Below are 19,079 nucleotides of genomic sequence, written 5' to 3' on the forward strand. Positions count from 1 at the left end.
TAGTTGCGGAGAATTTGATAGCTCAAAGTGTTTTTAAAATCTGATTTGTTTACTTCTGAGACTTATCTTAATAATAATCTTTTACTAGTTTTCAGTCGTGACATATAAATTATATGGGGTTAATATACCACGAAAAATAGCGTGGTTTTGTGTTGTCAACAAATACGAGGTGTAATATTTCATGTATATCAAAGACGTACACGTACACGTCAGTTAAACCTTGCGACATCACAGTAACTTCTCAAATAACGCAGACAGTGAAGCTACGAGGACTTGATACACGTACTTGAAATTCGTTTGAAACACTGAGTATCAATATAATCGTTGACGTTGTTACTTAAACTTTAGTTTAAATTTATAAATAAATGCTAATGAAGAATGAAGTAAGTTGTAAATGCATAACACTTAATATCACTACGACACGTAAAGATTAATAAACTACAAAAATTACTTTAAGACTACTTCAATTGATTAAAATAAAGGCATTATATTTATAATCGAAACTAGTTACATTTGTTTATCACAACTTATTGAGTCGATCTGCCTAAAGACAATATTGGTATTTGCTGTGCTCTTGTTCATCATTCTTCCATGATATACAAAACTATTCTGGTTTATAAATAATTTTATTAAATCAAGTACACATTATAAGAAGGTTAAGCAAGGTTATGGGAAATCACATTTTATAAAATTAATTTACGCGTGTTAATGGTCGTAAAGGAAAACCATCAACACCATCCTAATTTATTTATTCTGTAACCTTTCAGTGAAACTATTTGGCCATTTCGAGCCGAATGACATGATTTTTCAAAGAAGGGAAACTTCATTATTCTTCATGGTGCTATCCTCACACAACAGAGCGTAGGTTTGTTTATTTTGTTTGTTTTTTAACTTCGTGCAAAGCTACTGGAGGGGTATCTGCGTTAGCCGTCCCTAATTTAGCAGTGTAAGACTAGAGGGAAGGCAGCGAGTCATCACCAACCATCTCTCGGGCTACTCTTTTACCAACAAATAGTGGGATTGATCGACACATTATAACGTCCCCACAGCTGAAATGGCGAGCATGTTTGGTGCGACGAGGATTCGAACCCGCGATCCTCGGATTACGAGCCGAACGCCTTAACCCACCTAGCCATGTCGGGCCAGAGCGTAGAACATGAACGGGTTTTGAAAGCACATGTCAGTTCGTTTCGGATGCACGTTCTCATTCAAAAAGTAAAGAAAGCTATTAAAATAATACTGGGCATATCTATTGATCTTATGACAGGATAATGAAAAAGGATATGAAGCTGAAAAACAGTTTACGAACTTCCTTCTACACATTGGATTAACGATAACAGAAGAACCTTAAATCACAGCAATACCATTAAACCAGCTACTTCGATGCTGTTCTAATAAACTCCTTTGCCTGATGTCCGCTAATAAATAAAAGTCTATTAAAAATTTGTCAATATGTGTGATCTAGGTCTATTCGCCGTCGTTCACAAAATATTATTACAATAAAAGTCTCAGCGTCTGTCAGTAATGCATAATCACGCTATCAAATTGAGTACAATCGATGACAGAGAAAGTAGTTCCAGACAAATACAGGAATAAGATCATGCCTCTTTAAATGATCAATTAACCCGTGGATTAAGTGAATTTTTCAGTTGTAGCAATTTCAAATTTTGAGTTTGATTTATTTTTTAATAATATTTAATTGCTAGCAATGTTTTCACAGAACGTTCCGAAAAACAAAATTGAAAACAGATGTTGTCCATGGAAAAAATATAAATATTTGTATTTTTATTTTTTAGGTTTATCTCCAATACTCTAAACTTTTCAAAATTAATTTCATTGTAGAAGTTATTGAAGGACCATATAAAATCCGGACCTACAATAAACAGTTAGTTTTAAACAAAATTCTTAAAGCAATTTCTTCGGTTGTTTTTTTGCTAACAAACATTACTCGAACGTCTGATGTAGAGAGAACAGATATGACTAGTTATGCGTCGTAAACTTAGCTATCTTAAGTTATTCCGCTATTTTTGACATCAAATGTCTTATAATATTATAATTATCCTGTTCGCAAAATAAGTGAATTTTAATTTTTAATTCAATTAAGTTTTCTACCTTTTTTTACAATCAAACCGATTTAAGCAGAAGCTTCTTGTGTTCACGTTAAAACTTATCAATCTAGTTCATATCAAACAGCGGTAAAGATGTTACGCACATAACAGGACTTGCTACAAACACACAAAATTCAGATTTAGGAGTGGTAGACATTTGTTACACTCATCTTAAGAAGTATTATATACTCAGACTATCAGCCTGAATGTCACTAAATAATACATACATCAGTATTTACTCTTTGGAAGCTCAACAAGTAATGTTAGATATTTTACTACTCCTGCAGAGATGCCAACTATTTCAAATGACTGAGCGTAATGACTATAGACAGAGCCCTTTAGTTTTAGTCCTTTTAGATTTGCCAGAAACAAGACAATCTGGTGAACGAGGCCTCTTTTTTTCCATCTTGTGAACGATCGCATTGGTGTTTCTATGCCGCTTCTAAGCACCGCACTCAAACTATTGGTAGACGTCGAAGACACAAATATTTTTTTTATTATGATTATTGCAAGTAGCCATTTGAACCATGTCTTTTATTTATTATCAAAATTTATTTGTATCTCACTAGAAATTTTCTTTTCACCCCTTTCAAGCCCTGGGGGAACAAGTTATCACTTTATTGTATAGACCTATATAATATATAATAATTTGGGAGTTGCAACAAGTCGTAATGTTTGTCTGTATTAGCGTAAAGTCGTAATATATACACCAAAATCGTAATGGTTGGCATCTCTGCTCCTGTACTGAATTATTGCAAAGGGTTTTGGAAATATTCGACAGGCACTACTGTCCTTTAATTTATGCTAAAACAGAAATTATAATCATGACGCTTAATTCAGGAAACTTTATAGACATCAGAAACCCATCTCGGACAATAAAGTTGTTTTTACCCATTTTAGAATTTTGAGAAAATCCATTATGATCAGATATGACATCAGTAGATATTACAATGTTCTTTATCCAACAAAGACTGAAACATGTTAGAAATAGATACCGTCCAACTAGGCTTAGGTTAAAATTGTTAGAGAGTTCTAGACGCATACCCGAACTTAAAATTAATTTTTAGTACTTCAGTAACCATTGCCAGCATCAGAAATAAATGTTTTAACTCCATTAACTCTCATTAATCATTTGTGGATATTCTATAGGTTCTCGATGGCAAACAAATTCCTCCAGTTATCTTTTAAATACTGTAAATACTCTTTAAGTAGGCTTTAGCTTGCCATTACTCAATGGTTAAAACTCGGTAAATACAAAACATGCGGCGTAGTTCTAAGTTAAAATAATTATCTTGAATAAGAACTAGGATATATAATATGTTTTGTTTGTTTTGTTTTAAATTAACCACAAAGCTACACAATGGGCTATCTGTGCTCTGCCCACCACGGGTATCGAAACCCGGTTTTTAGCGTTATGAGTCCACAGACATACCGCTAAGCCACTGGGAGGCGATATATAATAAAAGTAAACTTATTTTTGTTACATTATTTATCCTGGTTTCAATGTGTAAATAAATAATCTATACATTGGTTCCATTTCGTTTAGGTTTTTAATTGGACAAGTTAGTGAATTTTTTTTTATAGCAAAGCCACATTGGGCTATCTGCTGAGCCCACCGAGGAGAATCGAACCCCTGATTTTAGCCTTATAAATCCGGAGATATACCGCTGTACTAGCGGGGGGTGGTTTTATTATACAAATAACTAGGACTAGAAGTTTGGAATAAATAACATTAAATGTAGAGAATAGATAGGAAAGAATAAAAAGATAAACAACTACATGTCCGATACATTTTGTTAAGAGTAAACTAATCACTGATATTGTCTCTCACACACCAGATTTAGTGCAAATAATTGTTCAGACCTAAACCCCGAAAATGTAGGTGAAAATTGCACTTGAACACAATCTCAAGGACGCCAGCAGGTTCTCAGCATTGAGTTCAAAACAAACCCTCTATGACAGCGAATTAACCCACAGATGTTTCATATACAGTTGCTGCGCTTCGAATTTCTAAAAAAAAAAATCGATGTTCCTAGGTTACTACCGAGAGTACATATAAAGTCTTACTATAGAAATTGATTCTGACAATTTTTTTCGATTTTTCATTTTGTAATGTTGGTTTGTTTGGACGTAATAACAAATTCCAAGCGTTTGTTTAGTATGGATGACACGCCGGTAATTTCTGTTCAGCTAGAAATGATATTTCGATAGACAGTTTTGCAGTTACGTTATCTTGTATTAGATTGTAGGAAACTTCATCTTCCTCTGACATTCGAAACTCAATTACTCTGACGTTTCTTTGTATCTTACGAAGAAGTAAAAGTGATATATTTTTAATTTTGTTAAGCCTAAGACGTCAGAATGCGATGGTATGTTTATTTTAAGCTAATCAGTAAGTTTTAGCCCAGAATAAGTGACAGAAAAATTATTTCCGAAGCTTTGTAGTAATTTATTAGGATGTAGAAGTACTAAATACTTATGATTTGTTAAGAATATAACATTCTTCTATTTGTTATATAACTATTAATAAATATGAAATATCATTGTATTATTTTAATTTTATATAAGATTTCTGTGTGCAAATGTATATGTAGTTTCGTTTATCGGAATGTTGGTATGAACAGAGATTGTATCAAAACTAACACAACAAACTTTGCTCTCAGAATTTAGCTCTCATACCTCTTGGGAAAATTTTAAACTAACTAATTCTAACTAATAAGTTAAAAAAAACTCTACAAAACCAGGAAGCTCGTAATTATAGTGGCCAATATTAGATACAATCGGTTTAATCGGAGAACCTCTTTCTGAATATGAGGAACTCCATACAAAATGAGGACCTTACGATCTTATTTGGTATTAATTTTGTTAAATATTAATAAAGATCTTTATAATTCCTACCTTACCTTTGTCTAATTATACACATTTAATTTTACTATTTAAAATATATTCTATGCACTTCATCATCATATTCCGTTTTATTTAAAAGATGATTCTTTTACCTAAATTTGTCGTTATTACATGTTCATCTTGAACTTGAATTTTTCCATAGTTTGGCATTCATTCTAACTTATGATTACGTGTTTACCAAATTCCAGTTGGTATGGTAGTGTCCCTCGAGTTATTATATAGTGGGGACTCAAACTTCATTTCAACAAATATAATACAGAAAGTGTGTGAAGAATTACTTTAAATATTTTTACAGTCTCCTGGATAGTATTATGAACTACATAAATCAATAAACATATTTCAATACCGACAATATCACGAGCCCCATTTTCATCTCACGGTTTCTTATTTTCTATAAAAAAAAATGTACAACATCTTTGAAGTGAGTGACTTGTGTTGTGCCAATCATTAGTACCGAAACCTAATATTTATATGTAAATGAGATTAAAAAGAAGCAACATCTTTAATCACTTATTATATTTTCCATTGTTTAATATTAATTATATTTGATACATAAAGAAATAATACAATAACACGACGTATTCTTCAAAGCAAACTAAGTCAGCTATGTTTGAACTTCACAAAAGATAGACAAAATACGTATCCTTTTACTTTTCAAAAAAGTACCTGCGCTTATTTGATCATAGGTTGCTTTTCAGTGTGCTGGAAAACGTGACAGTAAAGACCCTGCATTTCCTGCAACAGTGTCTATTGTACTCAAAGAACAAAAGCTATTGTCCTTCTGGGAGCATCGATTCGTCAACTAAATTATATCATGAAGGTAAGTTTGTTTGTGTTATGGGCTACTACATTTGGTACCTGGTACCACTTCTTAAAAAAAAAAACGACTTTGTTCTATCAAAGTATTAGATAAGTTTTTTCAACACGTAGTCTCACCTGCTTGCTAGATTGTCGTGACATTTTCCGAATATCCGCTGTATGTAACTGGAACTAAACGAACAAAATTGTATGGAGAGAATTAGAAGCCAAACATTTTAAATGGCAAGCCATTTACTGTTGTGTTGCAATTAGTTATGTAATTTCCGTTTCAAGAAAATTTAGTCGAAATACATTACAACACTAACGCAAATGTTATTCCCTTAATTATCTTTTCTCTTTAATCTTTATCACAAAATATTAATTAATTTTCAGTTTCGAGTACCAAGGTGTGTAAGAAAGATAATGTTTAATAAACGTTCTGTTACCCTCTTGTGTACCGCTTGTAAACAGTTGGTGTGTGTGTGATGCTTGAAATTATTCTAAAGTGGTTGTCTACTTTCAGATAAGGAATTTCATATAGTTCCAAATCATTTCCTTTCATTCCTCAATTTCTATGCAAATTTTTAGTCATTTATCATTTTTATTACTCAGAAAAAATCCTCCTTTCATTTACAGTTGCTAAAACATTCTTTTAAAAGTGAAAACAAATTTTACAGGATTACAAATCTCCCTTATTTTTTAGTGAAAAATATTTGGAAAAATAATATTTAAAACTAAGATGTATTTACGTGTGAAAGCTTTATGAACTTAAAAACCAATCACTCACAACATATAACGTATTAAGATAAGTTTGTTGTGATTTAAAAAAGAAACAAAACCAATTTACAGTTTCTTAGCCAATAGGTTCGGTCGTGGCCAAGTTATTTGCATACTTGCACTGTGAATTCGAGGGTTAATGATTCGCACCATGCTAGTGTAAGAACGCACTTCTCATTTTTGAGCCATGTGTGCGTGGAAAGACTGACAACTAATGCCATTAACGGTTGGACAATATCGCAAAAGTTGGCAGTTGGTGTTTGTTAGCTAGCTGTCTTGCCTTTAATATATAATTGCAAAAACTGAAAAACAGCTACATGAAGCTAGATTTCTGCTATTTATTACTAGATTTCTTATAAGTGCAAATGGATGTAATATACACAACAGCAGTCACAGAATAACTAAAATTGATAACACTCGCGTAAAGAGCGAAACAGTTTCACCTTTTACTCAATATGTGGCGTATTTGGAAGCAGTACATTTCTAGTAGGAAATATTTAACTGATCAAAGGATGTGAGTCTTCTTGTTGTTGTTATTCGATAATACATAAGATTTTACTGTCAGCTTTTTTATTATTATTTCACTTTGTAATTAAAATTGTATTACCGGACCCCAATTACCTGAAACTTTGGCCAAAAATAACCAAAACATGAAACTTGGAAGCCGCTTATGAGAATAAAAAAATATTTACTTAATGTCCTATTCCTGTAACTGACTTGAAAGTTAATATGTGACTTGAAATATTCAACTAGTTTTTATTAGAAGAGAAATTATAACCATTATGTTTAAACCAAGAAAAATAAAACATTCCATCAAGCTATCTACATTACCTTTTGGAATACTCTGTATATAGAGAATCACCGTTGTCATTTTGTAGTTTGCTTCATATTTGTTCGATAGTAGTTGCTTATGACCTAGTTATTTTGTATTCGCTATATATTTATGTATATAAATAATTTACTTATTTGTAACTACCTGTTCTTTTGTGGTCATTTCTTAATTCAAAACACTCTTTCGTGTTGAGAAAAATATATGATCTTATACAGTATTAATAAAACTTAGTAGTAAAAACTTATATAACTAAGACCACACGTATAATATATAGTTCACCACGACAAGAAAGAGTTTAGTTTTATCTTTCAGCATAATCTTGTTCATGGTCTCTGGTGAAAGGTAGAATTCCCCAAAACTGGTATAATTCACTGACAGGTGGTTAGTTATCAAGTGATGAATGTATTTCACGTTTCATCCTCAGTTAGTACCTATAACAATCGCAGCTAAAAACACCATGATACATAATAAGATATTGCATTTAACTGCAGAGCTTAGGTCATTTTTACGCTTGAATAAAGCATATCTTTTCATAATATAGAAAATTCGTGCATTTCAACCTTAGTAATGTTTCATTACTTAAAACATCCATAAAGGTTGAATCAAATGTTAAAAGCTGATTCTGAAATTGTGTTGCTTTGTTTTTAATGATTTTATGATTGGCTCATGCATACACCTCTGAAAATCTCTTAGTCTTCTGAAGAAGTGAATCCTATAGGTAGGAAATTGCTAGTGACACAACAGTGTAGTTTGCTATGGTAATTTGTGGTACCTGTTCGAATTCACTCCAGATCTTACTTTAAGCTGGCTAAGAAAAACTTCTAGTAGTTCGCAAATTATCGATCGAACATTTTCGTCACCACCAGTTTACAACAAATATATTGAAGTTCACAGCCTAATATAAGTTTTCTCTGAAACTTTTATTGGATCGTTTAACGAAAGGTTAAAGTTTCCAGTAATGCTATTTTAATAATTTAAGAAAATTAACAACCTTAAAATCTCATTGATTTTTTGCTGTTTCAACGTTATATGGCTCTTAAGTGATTGTTGTTGCTTGCTTTTATCGCAGATCTTCGTACTTGGCTGCATACGCTCTGTCCACCTCGGATATTTCAATCACTAATTTTAGATTTGTACGTTGTAAACTTACGTTGACTCACCAACAACTGATCATACTAAAATTGTATTTTACATCTTATTTTACTTGTGAAGATGTATTCTGTTCTAATGCTTATTATCATCCACTGTTTGTGCTTATATATGTACCTTGCCATTCAATGCCTCCCATGTAGCTTTGTGCTTAATTCTTAATAAACTTTTACACTTTTACCATTAAAAGAAATATGAAATTTTACGACGTTTTTGCGTCACTCTGTACCATGTTGTGCTACGTTTCTTTTGATATTCATATATTTTCCAGTTGTTATATTATGTTATATTATATGTTATGTTATATTATAATAATCCTTAAAGGCAAGGGTCCGGCATGGCCAAGCGTGTTAAGGCATTCGACTCGTAATCCGGTCACACCAAGCATGCTCGCCCTTTTAGCCATCGGGGCGTTATAATGTCACGCTCAATCCCACTATTCGTTGGTTAAAGAGTAGCCCAAGAGTTGGCGGTGGGTGGTGATGACTAGCTGCCTTCCCTATAGTCTTACACTGCTAAATTAGGGACGGCTAGCGTAAATAGCTCTCGAGTAGCTTTGCGCGAAATTCAAAACACACAAACTTTAAAGCAGCTTCTGTGCCATAAAATGATTCGTGTAACAGTTACGTCTAAAATTGGGAAGAAATTATTTTTAAAAATTTAATCTTTTTATGTTCTTACTTCCCAATAAGAAACTGCACGTGAAATGGTTTTAAATAAATACCTTTTTAATTTTAACAAAATCAAATACAATCACATATATATATTTTAGTTTTTTTTCTGAAAATACGTATTTTCACTCTAAATCTCAAAGACTTTAGAAACTTACCTCTCTATACTGTACAAGATCTCTTCCCAATGTACATTTTGTTGTGGGAGAAATACATAAGGAAGAATGTTAGTTAATGGGGTATTCAAAATTGATATGAAAAGAAGAGAAAAAAATTGTTTCATACAAATACATGGTTTGTACTTTAATCTTGGACACACACGTAAGAAACTACATAAGACCCACTTACATATCAGGCAATAAACAGTGTAGAATGTTGTTTGATCATATTAAATTGGTGTTCATACTATCACCTCTATACAGACAGTAGTAGCTCTCCTGACTAACTGACTTACGCTCAGACCAACACATTTGCGTATACTGTATTTATATCATCTAAACATTTTATTTATTTGTTTGTTTGTTTGTTTCAGAGCAGAGCAACATTTGGCTATCTACTGAGTCCACCGTGGAGAATCAAATCCTTAATTTTAGAGTTGAAGTTCTGTAAACTTCTGTCCCTAATGAGACACTGACGTTTTCTTGCCCTCCAAGTCAGTTTCTAAGTGCTCTTTGTTGTGATTATATGATGCACTCTGTTATTTTGCTTAATGCAAAGAGAAATGGTGTAAATCGTAATTTTTGAGCCATTACACATTAACATTTTAAAACAGTAATGGCCATACCACTCCTTCCTTTTTATTACATTTATCAAAAGTGATGTTTTGTTCTTTGTTGCCCTTTATAAAGGAAATATGTTTTACCAAAATTCACATCGTCTTTACTGTTTAAGAACAGAATATTTTCTTCAAGGGCCACAACTGTCAGTAGACATAGTGAAGCCACTTATGTGAATGACCATCACAACGTCGTTTATCTTGGAGATTAAAGGTCTACAAGGACTTTGTAGAGTTCTATATACTTTTATTTTCTTATTTCGACTTTCGCAAAGAACACAGACTTATGGCGATGTGGTGAAGACGAAGTGTTACTGACAATTACTTCTTCTCTATAACGTAGAAAATTTGGACCGTCAGAGTCTTAAGAAGAAATAAGTCTGCATAAACCGCCCATCCATTATCGCATCAGCTGCTTGCAGAACAGTACTAAACACACCTAATGGAAAAGGCAGAACTTAATAAAACAGTTACACGGCAGTCTGTAAGGTAATGGCCAGAGCGTCTGCTCGCAAATATTGTCAAGAGTGAAAACAGTGTCTCCGACTGTGGGAAGCACTTAGAAACAGATTTGTAATAAACTAGTTAAGTGAAACTAGAATAGGCCTAAAACAAGTTTTAATGAACAGTTAAAAGCAATATCTCATGTGCGTGAAAACTTAAGAAAACCTTAACATCAGAAATTACGAAAATATAAATTTATTGGATAAAAAAGAAGAGTACACCATAGGCATATTAAGGTCGCAATATCATTGAAAATGCATTAACCTAACGTTACATAAATGCTTACATTTAATGGTCCTGTTACCAATACTAAATACCTTTTGCTACATGTAACTTCTGTTTAAGCAACTTAACGTCCAACATAAATTATCTTGTTTTTGATGAAAAGATGAAATGCCTTAGTGTAGGGTTTCTTTTCAGTTGACTGTGAGAAGCTAATGGAAGAACTAAGCCTAACTCGAGATACATCATCTCAGTTTCTCAGTGTTATTCATGATGTGACAGACAATTTAAAGACCTGAAATGTCAAATAGAATCACTATACTATTGTTAGTAATATCTATATTCAAGATAAAAGCTACTAATGAATGTTTATGTGTGTTATTTTCGTGAGGATTTGGTTGCAAATGTTAAACCTTTATTTAGTAGTTGGCTTAGTAGAATCCTTTGTCAAAGTTTTGTAAAATTTGTTATGTTATATGATTCAAAGAATAGTACTGAATGTTTTTAATGGGGTAATTAAATGTAGACTTCTCAGAAAAAATACAAGTTTTATTAAACAAAACACATAAAGTTCACTAAATAATTTTAAAATGACAGGATTTTATTAAAGATTCTGAATGGCCAAGATACATTATTTTGTCCATAAATTGTTCATTATAGGATACTGCACTTTATACATTATTAGTACTAGATTATAATATATTATTTCGAAGCGTGTTCAAGAATATTTCTTTCGTTATTAATATTGATTCTCTCATAAAGCCTAATGAATTTAATACAAAAAACAGCAGCATTTATTGTTTGAAGCAATACAAATAAAATACAGAATATTGTTATTTCTTATAAAACACAAAACTACTCATATGGCTACTGTGCTCTGACTATCTGGTTTTTAGTGTCATAAGCCTTCGTTCTTTCTACTGGATTTCTGGGAAACTAAAAAATATTAAAAGTATGACAAAAATTATCTTCTTCTATTGTGTTTAAAGTTTTGAAATAATAATAAGAAAAAAGTGGTATTATTTGATTGAATCACTTCACATGTACTGTGAAGTACATGTATTGCTGTGTAGTGGCCCAGCATGGCCAGGTGGTTGAGACACTCGACTCGTAATCCGAGGGTCGTGCGTTCTAATCCCCGTCACGCCAAACATGTTCGCACTTACAGCTTGGGGGCATTATGATGTGACAGTCAATCCTACTATTCGTTAATAAAAGAGTAACCCAAGAGTTAGCGGTGGATGGTGCCTTCCCTCTAGTCTTACACTGCTAAATTATGGACGGCTAGCGCAGATAGCCCTCGAGTAGCTTTGCGCCAAATTCAAAACGAACCAAACATGTACTGTAACAACCAAATTAGAATAAAATGACCGGCTATATAAAGATGTAGTATCCAAACAAAGGCCCAAGGTCTATGACAGGGCAAATCCTAAAAAGATGTATTGTAAAAGAAATGAGTGAGTCAAAAAAAAAAGAAAATAGAAGAAATGTGTATAGTTTTTATATTTGTATTGTTCATTGTTCTGTTTCAAATAAAAAAGAGAACCAAGTATTCTACAATTTGTTTCTTATTTAACGTATTCACTTTTAGGAAAGATAAGTAGTCAACAACATTCCCCTCTTCCTATACCCTCAGGATTTGTTCGTCATAACTATTATGCCCCGACGTCCTCAAAGTGCGGTGCGCGATTTTTTTCGGTAACGTAACGAGAACCCTGAATCCACAAACCCATAGTCCAGCTCTTTATTTATAGTAGTATACTTCACCCAATTCAATCTTAAAAGATAAATAGAATACTTTAATATACCTATTCTGTAGTTTTGTAGCTTTCAAACTGAAACTTTAGGCTCTTAACTCTCGATTCCATATCAGGTGATGCCTAGAATGTTTCATATAACACTATTCTTTTGCATTTGTTTTATGGTAACTAAAATTGCTTCTTTCTAAAACGAAGGGTGTTTTATTTATCGTAAGATAGTCCACAGGCGACATGATACACATCTCATACTAAATACAATTAACAAGCTATGTCAAACTAATCCTCAAGAGAGATGATTCGCTGAACCTGCTTCATCTGATTATCTACTTATTTTGAGCTTGTCTTGTTCATCTATCAATTATATTTGTTTTTTCTTAGCTTATTCCACAGTTTGTGGAATAAACTTCGACACGCAAGCTACTTTTGAGTTAACAATTTTTTTTTGTTTAGAATTATAATTATTTACGTACATAACTAGCGAAAAGTAAAATATTGTCATTCAATCAACTGTTACGCAGAATGAGTGGTACATTACTATTTAATACTCTGTTTGCTGACACCTCTGATGTCTCAAATTAAATGTTCGAAAGCTGTTTACAGTTTACTATTTGAGACAGGACTGGTGGCACTAGTGTGTTGAAAACAGAACTTTAAAGCAAAATATGTATATTGATTGTTTGAGTAATTACTTTGGTTTGGTTTAGTTCCGCCTTGATCTGAATACAAATGTTCCTATCTCACTCGATCTACTATTCAAACAAATTTTAACAATTAAGAGACTAAAATTTCTGTTTGAAGATTACGAAACCACAAAAGAGACAGGTATTAAAATGTTATTTATCTTTCAGGGCTGAATGGGCTGGAATATTCTGCTTTCTATAATGTATAATAAAAGCTTCAACGACATGCACTAGAACAAAATAATGTTAACTCAGATGTTCACATCAAAACAAATATGTTATTTGTTAAAATAAGTTATTTTATATTCGATTCATTCTGTTGTCAGCTTCATGCTTCTGGTGAAGAGTTTTAATTACTATAACATCTAGAATTTAAAATATCTGTGTACTTCTGAGACATTTTAGAAATGAACAACCTTCATCTCCAGATTAGAAATATATTTATTTTTATGTGTTGTTTCGGTCTTACATTTTCATCAAGTTTTACAACTCTTCCCGTGAGGCCTAAAGAAGACTTGTAAAATTTATATGTCGAAATTAAAATGTGTTGTTATTTCAATATTAAAGTAATCAAAATAATAATGAACATTTAAGATAAATATCAGTTTTAATTTCCAAAAAAACAACAACATATATATGATGTCTAGCTTCCAGTTATTTTGAAACAACCAATGTACAAGACTTTCACGCACAATTTGCTTATAGTGCGTGATTTCGTTTACTTGAACATCGTTCATAATATCCACAACTGTTATATAGTAAAAAACACTGCACTTTCTTGCCAATGCATGTATGTCTTCTTAGTGTTGCTATGGGTAATGTCTGATGATGCGGTTTATTGAAATCTAACGCTAAACTGATTTAAACTACCTCTGTGTAGTCAGCTAGCGTGAACTCCGTCACTAGACATGATTTCGTTTACTTGAACATCGTTCATAATATCCACAACTGATATTCTGTATTCTTGATTTTCATTTTAAACATTTGAGTGTTCACATATATGACCTCTATCTCTCGAATTACATTTTGAAGTTATCTGTATTATGTCTTGCGTCTTCTTTATATGGAATCGTAAAGAGGACACAAAGCGAAATATTGAATGATAAGTGTTTTTGTTTTAAATTTTTAATAGTTCAAAATACTTTCATCTTCCACGATGAAAAATGAAGAGTGCAGTCACCGGAAAGTTAGAATAAAGTTTTTTTCTTATTTTTATTTTATTGTAGTTTATACTGCTTAAGGTCACATATGAATAGTTTCCCTTGTAAGCCAAATTTAAAATATAAAAACTCTTTAACCCGGGCGCTCACGAAAGTTAGACCTTTTTCCATCAAAGGCAAACTGAGGCAAAATATTGCATTAAACAAAAAGAAAAGTAGTATTGGAGCAATAACATTTGAAGTAAACATGTGTATTTAAACTCATGCACAGATGTATATTTGTTTTAGTTTGCCTGAATAAAAATATGGTTTTAAATCTGGTAGACACGAGAAAATATAGTAAAAGTAGTCTAAGCTGGTATGGCTATAAATCTCGTGATGTAAAACATTGAAATTAGAAAATAAACTATACCTAAAATAATATACACATATATATGTATATGTTTAATACGTAATAAATATTTCGAATTAATTGTGTAGTTACACTCTCGATTATGATTAATATTTACTGTGTGTTGCTTTAGTGTATCTCTGATCATTTTAATTTTCGGTTTTCGCTAAGGAATAATTCTTTGTATTTTACAACTTTGTTCAGTTATTCGATTATTTTGCCTTTGGCATAGATCATTGAGTAAAAACAATCAATTATTAAATAGGATTACTTCTTTTAAATGTACGTAAAAAATTAAACCAATAAAACATAAAGATGATGTATCAAATGTTCACTATGTTTACAATATACTGTATTACTTAAAGGTAAGTTATTGTAGCAATAATGCTTACAAAACGTAACACGTATAAATCTCTCAAGCCTTCTTTTCATTTATAATTGGGCCTAGCCAGCAGATATGACACTCGGAGAACGTGTAAACCCAAAGCATGATAAAAAAATATAAGATGAATATTTTTCTTTTATCCGGAAATGAAAGTTAGTTGTTTACAAAATTTATGAAATGCTGGCTAAAGAAGTTAAAAGATATAAATATATTTTTAAGAATACAATCTACAATCACTGAACCTTCAGGCAATTGCAAAATAAAAAAAAAGATATTTTAGTTTCTTTTCTTAATTATACTTACTTGTTCACATGAGATTCAGTTTTCAAAAGTTCTAATTTATTTCTTTCGTGACCAAATATTTTGTAGTCCAGAGAAAGCTGAGGAATTTCGCAAAAATTTTATATTTGATTGATTTATGGTCTGTTTTATTCACTAAAGGGCCTACAAGCCAAACATCCTGGGATTCAGTGTAAAATATCTTTGTTAAAGAACGGCCATGGGGCCACTGAAGACAGAAATTATGTGATCAACAAGTAAAGGGTTAAACATAAGAAGTCATTTCTTTTATGAAATTCTCAAATTTGAAAGGTCTTTCATCTGCTTAAGAATTTTTAAAACAAAATTCTGAAAAGTCCAATAACTTGTAAATTAATGTATGTGTGTATTTTTCTTACAGCAAAGCCACATCGGGCTATCTGTTCAGCCCACCGAGGGGAATCGAACCCCTGATTTTAGCGTTGTAAATTTGGAGACATACCGCTGTACTAGCGGGGGGGCGTAAAGTAATGTAAATGTAGTGTAATCCAAATGAACAGTAAATACAGAACCAGATTAAGAAGAAAAAAATGGATGTTATTGCACCAGACCCAACCAAGAGAAGAATTAAAATAATTCGTTTCGTATAAACTTGTTATTTTGTAATGTTTTAATAACATATTCTTACAACTTGCTATTTCGTAAATATTTACTAGACCGTTTCATAAAAGAATAATTTTCAATAATTTATATTTATGATAAGTATTTAAATTAGTATTTTATAAGTCACATACCCTTGGTGTGAAATGTAGATTTCTTTCTAGAAACACAATATAGTTCATAGTGTTTTTTGTAGGAATTTACACGCTGGTTATTTGTATTGAGTTTCAAAATTACGTATTAAATGTTTATTATAAAATAAGTAAATTCGTTTGAAGGCTAATAATGTTAGGTCATGAAACTTTGATTAGTTCTTTAATTTATATCCTTGGCTGATTTCGGAAATCAGGAACTCATTTCTGAGGCCTCCATACAAAATTTACACCTGGTCCGAAATACTTAATCTGACCCTGAATAAATACAAAAAAACAAAAAAAACTGCTATTGCAAAGTACTCTGTGTTAAAAGAACATGGTAACTGGTTTAAAATTAACATTTATATGAGCTTCAACAGTTTATCTTCATCTCTAAGAAAAAATGTTGAAAACAGTTTTCCAAGAACAATTAGATCTCTTTTCGACAGATATCTATGAAGTAAACAGACACTGAAAGCACCTTACAGAAATGTATAATCAAATCAAGCCTTCACCCGTCAAGAATTGTGAGGTTGTCTAGAAATAGCTTAAAATCACACTGATTCGTGAGAAGTTAAGAAGTTACTGGCAAATAAGTAATCGCACTTTATAGCCGATTGTATTGCCTTAACAGCAATACCATCTGTAAACTAATTTTGAGTTGCTGCCTTTCACTATGATTATTAAAGTTGAATAACAGTTTGAGGTTCCAACATTGTTCTAACTAAAACAGCCAAACATTTGAAACCTCGTGTATAACAAAAGCAATTATTTCATTAGTTAAACGTCTATAACTATAGACTGTAAGTCTCAAATCTAATACGTCATACGGAAATGCATGTTCAAGATAAAATTATAATATAACATTGTAGAAAGAAATCGTTATTAACATATTTTGATAAAAACAAGTTAAGTGCATTGATCAGAGCTTAAAATGACTTAAATATTATTGATTCCAACTGTCTATAGTCAATCAACTAGGATCGCGACGTTAGGATAGTCACCAAGATGCTCATATAGAATGCAGCTGTTTTCTCCACCCTCCCGTACGGCCACATATTGAAACACGGGCCACATATTGTCGACATCTGAACAATCTGAAACGTTTCCACCAAAGGTGCCTGCGGAGTATCTTGAAGATCAAATGGGAGGAACATAGAACCACCTCAGCGTCCTCGAAGAAGTCATGATCAGCATTGAAACTACCATGATCAAGAGCCGCCTCCGATGGACAGGTCACATGCTCCGAATGGATGACAGCTGGCTCCCGAAACAACTCCTCTATGATAAACTCAAAAATGAAAAACGATTGAGAGAAGGACAGAAGAAGCAATTCAAGGATGGCCTGAAGACAACACTCAAAAGCTGAAACATTGATGTTAACAACTGGGAAACTCTCGTTCACGACCAAACCATCAGGGAGCAGAATATTTTGAGTTTTCAAGAAGATAACATTTTGAAGAGAAGCGAAAGAAGATGAAACAACGTCAGCTACCACTGAAGACTCTCCTTCCCTTTGAACTGACCTGCCCTTACTGCCAGAAGACCTGTGCACCAAGGATTGGCTTTATTAGCCAACTCCGGACTCATGTATGAACTTGAAAGACCGTCATTCTCGACCTCGAGGGATCGCCAAGACGAGCCAATCAACTACAAATACTAAATGCCGTATATCAGCAAACAAGAAAATGTAAACCTATAATAATTAGACTCCACTGGAAAGTCATTTGAGTACCTTCATTGTTAACGGTATTTGCAGTCGCAATCCCCGTAATGTCATATAAGACTTGACCTGCTCAGAAGGTTTAGATTAATTATAAAATCTACATACGACGTAAAGAACAAAATACTTTTATAGGTATTTTAAAAAGGACTTAAAGGTAATCTAGACATTTTTACCTATAACGCTAATTAAGTATAAAAACAATAGAGTAGGTCATTACACAGAAAGCACATTAAACAGACCAGTCGTTTGTTCTTTAGATCCACACATCTTAGCAGTATATACGTTTAAAGCATACACAAAAATTGGTGGAAGTTAAGTACAGATGTTTTTGTGTTCATTTATTATGATCAACGAAAACGTCGATCAGCGAAGTAAAAATCAAAGTAGGATACAACATTTCCAGTAAATAGCTTTTCACCAGCTAGCTTAACATGGAAACAATCAAGAAATTATTTTTAGGATTATTCAGAAAGAAATTACCTTGGTATTAGGTATCTCAAAGTATCTTTATCAAAGATTAACCTGACAGTCGCTTCCTTGAAGATCGCTTCACTTTTTGACATGCAGTAAAATATTGAAAATTACCTTGTAATAGCACCCATTTGCCAATAACAATAACATTACTCAAAACAATTTATTTCTACAATATTTTTAAGAGTAACTTTCGAACATCTTAAAGTAGTAAAATAAAAACCAATCTCTCGATTACAAACCACACTAAAAGCCTAGTAGTTTATTCGCTAGTGATACAAATTTACCTTTACTTCGATGTACAAAATTTTATGGAGATATCTCCTCCAGAAAGAGTTCACTAACCTTACCATCTTTAAACAGTTGAAAGCTTATAGAAGTTGTTACTGTTTTCATAGAGCAAACTAACACGATAAGCTGATTTGCAATCTCTGTCCACCGAGTCCTGGATTTTTAGCATGATAAGTATGTAAGGTTACCGCTGATTCATCAACGGGGGATCCAGTTTAAAGTTAGTAGTAGCGTGTATCTTAAGAAAAATCTAATGCCTTAGCATTAGTAGTGGATTATATGTTTCAAAACCTCTTTAACAATAAGTGTTGAAAATGTAGCGTGCGTGCAGCGTGACATTAATTGTATAAATTTGTTCTCCTCTGTTTCATTAAAAGAACCATCTCTGGTTCAACACTTTGTGTAAAACATAACCAGCAT

The 19,079-nt window shown here is 32.4% G+C and overlaps 1 long non-coding RNA gene across 1 annotated transcript; it reads left to right on the plus strand.

The window, feature by feature from the left end:
- Window positions 1-4,341: 4,341 nt before the first annotated feature.
- LOC143228090 (uncharacterized) lies at window positions 4,342-12,144 on the plus strand. The gene is made up of 3 exons (XR_013015184.1): window positions 4,342-4,477; window positions 5,714-5,835; window positions 9,775-12,144. It is a non-coding gene; the product is annotated as an uncharacterized LOC143228090 (long non-coding RNA).
- The last annotated feature ends 6,935 nt before the right edge of the window (window positions 12,145-19,079 follow it).

The sequence above is a fragment of the Tachypleus tridentatus genome, chromosome 10 (genome assembly GCF_004210375.1).
Source record: "Tachypleus tridentatus isolate NWPU-2018 chromosome 10, ASM421037v1, whole genome shotgun sequence".
Lineage (NCBI taxonomy): Eukaryota > Metazoa > Arthropoda > Merostomata > Xiphosura > Limulidae > Tachypleus > Tachypleus tridentatus.